The 10,000-nt window shown below is 35.5% G+C and overlaps 1 long non-coding RNA gene across 1 annotated transcript in view; it reads left to right on the top strand.

Moving 5' to 3' along the window:
- LOC136842914 (uncharacterized) overlaps nt 1-10,000 on the top strand; it is a 196,133-nt gene that overhangs the window by 90,248 nt on the left and 95,885 nt on the right. The window contains exon 2 of the long non-coding RNA XR_010854375.1: nt 2,306-2,353. This is a non-coding gene — a long non-coding RNA (uncharacterized lncRNA). The remainder of the gene's footprint in view (nt 1-2,305; nt 2,354-10,000) is intronic.

The following is a 10,000-nucleotide window of genomic DNA, read 5'->3' as shown; positions in this document are numbered from 1 at the left end:
CTTCACAGCGAGGTAAATCTGTGAAAAGATTCACAGAGAAATCGTATCTGTTTTGATTTTGCATTATGCAAATAATGTAATGACACCATTAGCATGGGCCTATCAGTTCTGGGCGTCAGCTGCGATCCTGTGGACGCTGGGGGAGAATTGGAATGGAATGGAATAAATAAAGTTTAGGCCTAAGACCAAAACCAGGTCATTCATCGTTGAAAGGGAAATTGAGAGAAAAGGAGGTTTGACAGGTGTAACAGGAGTAAAACCTTTCGCAGTTGCATTAGGAATCAATTGTTAGGAGAGGGTTGAGGAGAGTAAGATGGAAGTAAGAGAATGTGAATCTATTTATATGAGAATGATGATATTAGAGGCTGCAGATGAAAGTGGAGATTCGTGGAAGATAATGAACAGGGAAGACACGAGCCTTTCGGAATTGAGACATAGAGGGGAAAAAGTTTCAAAGGCGAGAACAAATCTTGGAAACTTTCGTTACCCCGTCATGTTGCTATTGTGCGTATTGAATTGAGAAGCCATATGTCTAAATTCATCAAGACTTATTCAGGATGAAGATCTTTGTCTATAGAAGACCAAGAATAATCAGAAATGAACGAGAAACATTACGAGAATCATCACAGTCTGAAGAACAAAGAGCCTGTGAGGAAATAATCTATTAGACTTGAAGCGGCAGGCATTTAGTAGTGATTCTCGGAATGAAGAATTTATAACAACCTCTTTGCATATATTTACGCGACAGGCGTGAAGAAAACACCAGTGAGAAACAACACAAGAATTCGATCTGAAGAACAAAAAGCCTGGGAGGAAATAATGTATGAGACTTGAAGCAGAGAGAATTTAGTAATGATTCTCGTATCATTCGCGCAGTATTAAGGACAATAACAGTGAGAAACAATACGAGAATCCGATCTGAAGAACAAAAAGCCTGGGAGGAAATAATGTATGAGACTTGAAGCAGAAAGAATTTAGTAATGATTCTCGTATCATTCGCCCGGTACAATTGCCACGGGCGGAAGGACGATAACAATGAGAAACAACATGAGGATAAACAGTCAAGCTGAAAGGAAATAAACTATCAGACTGAGATAATCCATCGGAATGAAAGCAGGAAGAATTTAGTAATGATTCTCATAATATTCGCCAGGTACAATTGCCACGGGCGGAAGAACGATAACAGTGAGAAACAACACGAGAATAAGCAATCAGGCCGAAAGGAAGTAATCCATCAGACTGAAAGCAGAAAAGCATTTAATGGCAATGCTTCTCGGAACGAAGCATTATCGCCGGGAAATTCTATCGCCGAATTCATTTTCCAACCCCTTTCGCAACCGTCAGGAAATTACTCTCACGCTGCTGAAGCGTTAACTGAACCAGCAGAAGGAGGAGGGAGATCTGGAAAGCGAATTTGCCTGGGGAGGTGGAGAAAGGGGGGGGAGAGGGAGGGGGGACCGGGGGAGAGAGGGACGACGCCCCCGGCACCGTTACCTGGATACAGGTATATGACCGGAAGTCGCTTCTTTTTTATGTTGGCCGCCTCCTTATAATAAAGGTTTCTAGCCTGGATGTATATATATATATATATATATATATATATATATATATATATATATATATATATATATATATATATATATATAGAACTCGTCACTGGAAGTGGGAGGTAGGAGCTGTCGGTGGTTCGAATCCACCCACCATCCAGGGTACTGACACTTACTAATTCTGATGATTCCTCTTCGGTGCAATTTCCGAGGCAGAGCGAATCGTGGGTATTAGAAACGACATTTTGGTCGCTTAATGTTTGTGAATGGAAGATATCTCTGTGATATATATATATATATATATATATATATATATATATATATATATATATATATATATATATATATATATATATATATATATATTGTGCGTTTTGTGTCACTATTAAGACAATTTATAACGAACGGAAATAAAGCAAGTTAAGTTTTAATATCAAATGCGATATTATCTAAAGTAAAAGAATAGACTATTAATTATTATTATTATTATTATTATTATTATTATTATTATTATTATTATTATTATTATTATTATTTTTGCTAAGATATTCACAATCTCGTGAAAAATGGTTTGTGCAATAGAAATTCGCAATTATATAGTAAACTGTATTTTACACAGTAATGCATTTTATAATATAATTGTCTTTTATTATTATTATTATTATTATTATTATTATTATTATTATTATTATTATTATTTTATTATTATAGATTAAATTTAGCTTCATCTTCTTCCTCTTCTTCCCTCTTTTCCACAGAAAGTCCATCAACAAAATGGCGGTCCCCCACTCAATAGGAGTCGCAAGGTAAGAGAAATTCTCTTTCAGTGTTTTCTAAGAAGTTCGAAAAGTTTTTCCTCTCTCTTTTTTTTTTCTTTTGGAAGCCTCTCCGTTTTATTTGTAAGCAATTTGAGTGATGGTACTTTCTGTCTAAGGCGCAAAGCCCCGTTGCAGTCATTTATATATGTATATAAATATATATATATATATATATATATATATATATATATATATATATATATATATATATATGTATATATACATACATATATTATATATATATATATATATATATATATATTAACTATTTATCACATACACAATTGTTCTGTGCATTAATAGAATTATTAAAGGACCTCATTCAAACTGAATGGTATCTAATGGAGTATTTGTTCAGAAAAAGTTACAAGCTTTCTTGGACAAACATTCCACATTATCAAGTATCCTTTCAGAAAAAGTTACAAGCTTTCTTGGACAAACAGTCCACACTAACAAGTATCAAGGATACTTGATAATGTGGACTGTTCGTCCAAGAAAGCTTGTAACTTTTTCTGAATAAATACTCCATTAGATACCATCCAGTTTGAATGAGTCCTTTTAGTCCTTTTAGTAATATATATATATATATATATATATATATATATATATAAATAATACAGTATGTATGTATATATATACATACATAATATATATGCATATACATATATATATACACGCGTACATAGACACATACATAACGGAACGAACATAACATTAAACGCAAGAACCTAAAATATTCCCTACTTTTTTTTTCTCTCTATCGAAAGAGTACCAACACCTGACCTTTAAAGCTGTGACGTCACATCTCAAACATTGAAATTAAATTTTTCGTACCCGCTTAGAGGTATGTACTTACGCTCAATTCCCGCTGTGATATCAACCGTATATATATATATTTTTGATTTACAAAAATTTATATAAATATTTTTTTTTCCAGTAACAGAATTCGCTATGCTGTCAGTCTATTTAATCATATCTCGTCTATTTGTATAAATCATAACTCTTTAAAAAAACAGCTATTTTCGTTCCGGATTGGCTATTTTTAGTTGCTCGTTTTGGACGGCAAATGCTCGATCCTTAAACCGGACTAAGGACGGAATATTATCCTGCGATATTTTTTCAATCGCGAGATAATGTTCCAAACTAAAAGTGAGATTGGTCGGTTTTTCTTTTTCCCAAATCACCCGTTAAGCTTAATTTCTGGTTTATATATAATGTGCAAATTGGTTTTACTTAAACTGGTAATTGCAGGTCACTGCTGAAGTAAGTGAGGAATTTTGTAATTTTTTTTTTTTTAGCGGGGAGGAGACATATACGAATACACATTTCCTTTTTTAGTTTTCTGTAAAAGAAAACTGTTGTGCCGGCTTTGTCTGTCCGTCCGCACTTTTTCAGTCCGCACTCAGATCTTAAAAACTACTGAGGCTAGGGGGCTGCAAATTGGTGTGTTGATCATCCACCCTCCAGTAATCAAACATACCAAATTACAGCCCTCTAGCCTCAGTCGTTTTGATTTTATTTAAGGTTAAAGTTGGCCATAATCGTGCTTCTGGCAACGATATAGGACAGGCCACCACCAGGTCGTGGGGAAAGTTTCGTGAGCCGCGGCTCATACAGCATCATACCGAGACCACCGAAAGATAGATCTATTTTCGATGGCCTTGATTACATACGCTGTAGCAGCTGTACAGAAAACTCGATTGCGCCGAAGAAACTTGGGCGCATTTTTACTCGTTGGAAATTAGATTGGTTTTCAATTAGCTATTTAGTTACGGTATTAGTTTTTCTATTAGCTATTTGTTATGGCATTCCGCTTAAACTGCCAACTGTAGATCACGGCTTAAAATGTTTTTGGAAATTTCTGGATGTTGCAATGAAATCATTTTCACAAATATACAATTATCAGATTTGATATAATTCTTCCAAATTTTTTAACAAATTTTTGTAGACTTAATTTTCTTTGTGTCTTTTTGAAAGAGTTACTCTCTCGCTGTATTGTTTGAAATACAATTCTCTCAGTAGAAAGTCATATTCTCTCAATGTGACTTTAAAATACGTAAGTCTTATTCTCTCAGTGTGACTTTGAAAGTCTTATTTTCTCAGTGTCTTTTTGGAAGACATATTCTCTCTGTGTCTTCCAGACGGTAAAATTGAAATATCTGGAAGGTAGTTTTTTAGTACTGAAGTATATTTTCGGAACAAACTTATTTTTTTATTTTTTTTTTAACTCGCCTAGGGATTACACAGTTATGTGCAATTTCTGCTCGCTAGGAAAATTTGAAGCTTTCTTTCCTCGTAACTGGAAGTTCGGGACGTGACAATTTTATTTCGAAGTTGAATGGAAATATATTTTAGATACTTTACAGTAGATTGTGACCCGAAAATGATGCTTAGATATTATTAAGATAAATATCTGTCAATTGCATATGTATGTATATGGATACATTATATATATATGTGTGTGAGTGTTTATGTATATATATATATGTATATATGCGTGTATACACATTATTATGTAATATATAAATATATGTATATATAACATATATTTTTAAATTATATATATATGTATACACAAACACACACACACAAACATATATATATATATATATATATATATATATATATATATATATATATATATATATACATATATATATATATATATATATATATATAAACATTATATATATATATATATATATATATATATATATATATATATATATATATATATATATATATATATATATATGTGTGTGTGTGTGTGTGCGTGCGTTTGTGTAGAGAGAGAGAGAGAGAGAGAGAGAGAGAGAGAGAGAGAGAGAGAGAGAGAGAGAGAGAGACAAGGTTACGGATGTCCTTCCCGTAAAAGAAAATCTCCGAGAGAAAGCCCCCGAAACTTTTTCCCCTCCTTGCAAAAGAAAGTATTAAACTTTCGCGATATTTCTTGTTAATAGATCTTTGTTCCTGTTGTGATAATTCATTTTGTACTTGCTACGGTTCGACCCCAAAAACGTTGGAGATGAATGGGTTTACATCAAATTATTTCCTTCGTTAAATTCCTTATTCTGGTGATTCGTCTTTTATATAAAACATTCTGTAGTTTACAGTAGATATATATATATATATATATATATATATATATATATATATATATATATATATATATATATATATATATATATATATGTATATATATTGTAAACTAAAGTATATGGTATACATAAAGTATTTATATGTATATATATATACATATATATGTGTATATGTATATATATATATATATATATATATATATATATATATATATATATATGAATATATATAGATACCTATATATCTATACTATTATATATATATATATATATATTTATATATGTATAGTGTGTATATACTGTACATACATATATATATATATATATATATATATATATATATATATATATATATATATATATATGTATATATATACATACATTGGTGGTTCCAAAGATGGTACAAACTTGGGGTTCTAATCAAGCGCTATGGGATGATATGACTGGCCCGATACATACATACATTCATACATACATACATACTTGGCTCCAAAAAAATCTATATATAATCATTTGACACACAAAATGACCCTATTAAATTCAGCGTCTCTTTGATGACCCTCATCAGTTTAGTTTTTCTCAGAGTATCTCTTTTTCTCAAAGGGGAAGGTTTGGGAAGATGAGATAATGAAAAATAATAAAAAAAAATAATGGACGAACAGAGAGCAGAAGAACCACGAGACAATGGAAATATGGCCCAGGTCCAAAAGTGGACCGCAAAAGTCAATGTATGGGAGGAATGGGGATATTCAGTAAAAGACATGTGTGTATATATGTATGTATATATGTGTGTGTGTGCATTTCTGACTCCCATCAGGATCGAACCCAGGGCTTTCAATTGAAAGCGGTCTCGTCTTTCAGTTGGAAGACCTGGGTTCGATGCTGGTGGGAGTCAGGAATTTATTTCTGTTCCACACGTGATTGTGTGTTGATTGTTTCTATATATATGTGTATATATACAGTATATATATATGTGTCTGTGTGTGTATATATATATATATATACATACATTTGTTTATATATACATGTATATATATGTATATACAGTATATACAAATTATACAATTATATAATATATATGTATACTGTAAATATATATATATATATATATATATATATATATATATATATATATATATATGTATATATATGCATATTTGTGTGTGTGTTTGTATGTATGTATACGGTGATTCCCTAGTGCATTGCTTGTCACCCTGTTATGAGAAACCTTAACGTTCTTGAGACTGGTCAGTACCTGGAAGGGTTGCCATACATACATGCATACATACATACTTTTATATATGTGTATGTGTGTATATATATAATATATATGTGTGTGTTATAGAGAGAGAGAGGGAGAGAGCGTTTGTTACCCATCCGTTTATAAGTGAAAGTTCCCCGTATTCTCCTCCTGCAGTCTTCGGAAAAAAATAAATAAATAAAAAAAACACCGCTACAAATTAATTAATCTCCGGTGTACCCAATAATGTTTTCTTTTTCGTCCGGCGGCGGTGGGGGCCGGCGGGGGCGGGGCCCCGCTTGTGTAAACAAAGAAATCTCCACTGTACCATAGGTCAGTCGAGTTCCATCCTTTCCCCTACACAGGCGAATCTCCGCTCGCGGAATATTTTGAATTGGAAATTTTACCGCCTATCACACCCCCCCCCCTTCCCTCCACCCTCTCCTACCCCCTCTTCCCATCCCCCTCCCCCTCTTTGTGGGAATGGGGGCCGGTGGTTAGAACATAGGGTCTATCTCGTTCAATTTTTCAGGGGAATCTGGTGCCCCCAATTCCAAGCATCAAATTTCGAATTGATTGGCAGAGTGGTTGTATATTGATTTTTGTAGGGGGAAGGGGAATGATTTTTCATTTTTTTTTTTTTTTGGTGGGGGGTGGGAGAGAAGGGGGGTGTTATTTGAATGGCAAGGCAAAGCTGTCGATGTATGGCTGAAGCGGGAATTGAAAGATTGGAATGGGAATTGATTTCGTATATACGGAATCACAGGAATCGTGATGTTTCAGTAGATATTGTAGGGCATTGTAATGTTTATCTGAATTGTTAATGTCTCGTTCACATGTTTATCTGGAAAACATTCCAAATTATTTAACTTGAAAATTTACTGTTTACTATAATCAGCAGCCCTTTGTTGGCCGACTCGGTAGAGCTTCAGACTGTCATTCGATGGGCCGGAGTCCAATTCCCGCGGCCGGCTGATGAAGAGTTAGAGGAATTTATTTCTGGTGATAGAAATTAATTTCTCGCTATAATCAGTTCGGATTCCACAATAAGCTGTAGGTCCCGTTGCTAAGTAACCAAATGGTTCTTAGCCACGTAAAATAAGTCTAATCCTTCGGGCCAGCCCTAGGAGAGCTGTTAATCAGCTCAGTGGTCTGGTAAAACTAAGGTATACTTACTATTTACTATAATCAGCAAAGATTTTTCAACAAAGAATTCATTTACGAAAGTATTACGATATCTGTTCATTGAAGATCCAACACCCTATTCCACACGGCGCAATGTAGGCATTACTGAAGGCTCTTCGCGGCGTCCCTTAGACCCGTAGCTGCAACCCATTTCGTTCATTTTACTGTACCTCCTTTCATATTCTCTTTCTTCCATCTTGCTTTCGTCAACCCACTCCAAATAAGTGTTTCATAGTGAAACTGCTGTGAGGTTTTCCTCCTGTTACACCTTTCAAACCATTTACTCTCAGTTCCCCTTTCAGCCATGAATGACCTCATAGGTCCCAGAGTTTGACCTTTGGCCTAAATTTTCTATTCCAAGTTTTTCGTATCCGAAAACCATCGGAGTTCGTTTATTAATGTACATATTATACAAGTAGAAAATGCACTGAAGTTTCTTCGGCGCAATCTAGTTTTCTGTACAGCCGCTACAGCGTATAATCAACTCTACTGAAAATAGATCTGTCCTTCGGCGGTCTCGGTATAATTCTGTATGAGCCGCGACCCATGAAACTTGAACCACAGCCCGGTGGTGGCCTATCCTATATCGTTGCCAGAAGCACGATTACGACTAACTTCAACCTTAAATAAAACAAAAATGACTGAGGCTAGAAGGCTGCAATTTGGGATGTTTGATGACTGGAGGGTGGATGATGAACATACCAATTCGCAACCCTCAAGCCTGAGTAGTTTTTAAGATCTGAGGGCGGACAGAAAAAGTGCGGACGGACAGACAAAGCCGGCACAATAGTTTTCTTTTACAGAAAACTAAAAAAAAATGAGCTGAATATAAAGTAGCGTGCTTTTATTGCAATTAATTCACGTAGAGGAGGTGGTGACTCTATTGAATTCCTGTAGAAGAGATATATGGTGTATTAAGCTCATTTAGAAGAGACAGAGTTTGTAGCACATTCACGAAAAACCGACAGAAACTGACGGACCTCATTGACAGAATTCATGCAAAGAGGGCCAAAGATGACAGCCAATTCGTGAAGATGAGACAGACATCGAATTCAAAATTCCTGCAGAAGAAGAGACAGGGCATTGTCGTAAAGCCCTTCAGGAAACAAAAGACTTAGTGAGATACGCCCCTCGTGAAAAGGGAAGGAATTCACCATTCATCCCCCCCCCCTCCCCCCCACAAAAGAGATTCCTGTCACGATATCAATTAGGAGGATGAGTCACCGTGTGAGTTTTTCTGACCGTACGAAAGGCAAGGTAATGAAATCCCACTGTCGTTCATCAACATAAACCTGTCAGAGGGACAATGAAGGACCCAGGGGAGGACTCTGACTCACCCTACAGAGCTTTGTCAGAGCCAGACCGATCTGCTCCTACAGAGGGGCCTGTCCAAAACAGGCCAAATCCACACTAATGAGTGTCAGATAAATCAACGTCTGGGCTCCCATTAATCATGTGATTAACAGACGAGCCTTCTTGTCCAATGGGTTTCATCTGGATTGTCTTTAGGCGCGGGGATAGCCCCATTAAAAACAAGTGAAAAATGCGCCGAAGAGCTTCGGCGCAATCGAGTTTTCTGTACATCGTATAATCAAGGCCACCGAAAATAGACCTATCTTTCGGTGGTCTCGGTATAATGCTGTATGAGCCGCGCCCCATGGAACTCTCGGCTGGCCGTGGTGGCCTGCGTTGTTGCGTTGCCAGAAACACGATTATGGCTAAATTTAACCTTAAACAAAATAAAAACTACTGAGGCTAAAGGGCTGCAATTTGGTATATTTCATGATTGGAGGGTGGATGATCAACTTACCAATTTGCAGCCATCTAGCCTCAGTAGTTTTTAAGATCTGAGGGCGGACAGAAAAAGTGTTTCCCGGACTGAAAAAAGTGCGGACGGACAGACAAAGCCGGCACAACCGTTTTTTTTACAGAAAACTAAAAAGGAAAAATGTAAACAAATAAAAACTGAAGTCCTGGAATTTTAAATGCTCGCGAATCCATTACCGAACAGCGGAAGAATGGCCAGGAATAGGAATACAGAATTTAAGCCGGATTCCAAAAATATCTTATATAAATATAAATACCCAATGAGAATCAAACCAGTTCCGAAAA

Source organism: Macrobrachium rosenbergii, chromosome 10 (assembly GCF_040412425.1).
Source record: "Macrobrachium rosenbergii isolate ZJJX-2024 chromosome 10, ASM4041242v1, whole genome shotgun sequence".
NCBI lineage: Eukaryota > Metazoa > Arthropoda > Malacostraca > Decapoda > Palaemonidae > Macrobrachium > Macrobrachium rosenbergii.
Note: the sequence above shows the minus strand (reverse complement) of the source record. Positions and strands in the feature narration are given on the sequence as shown.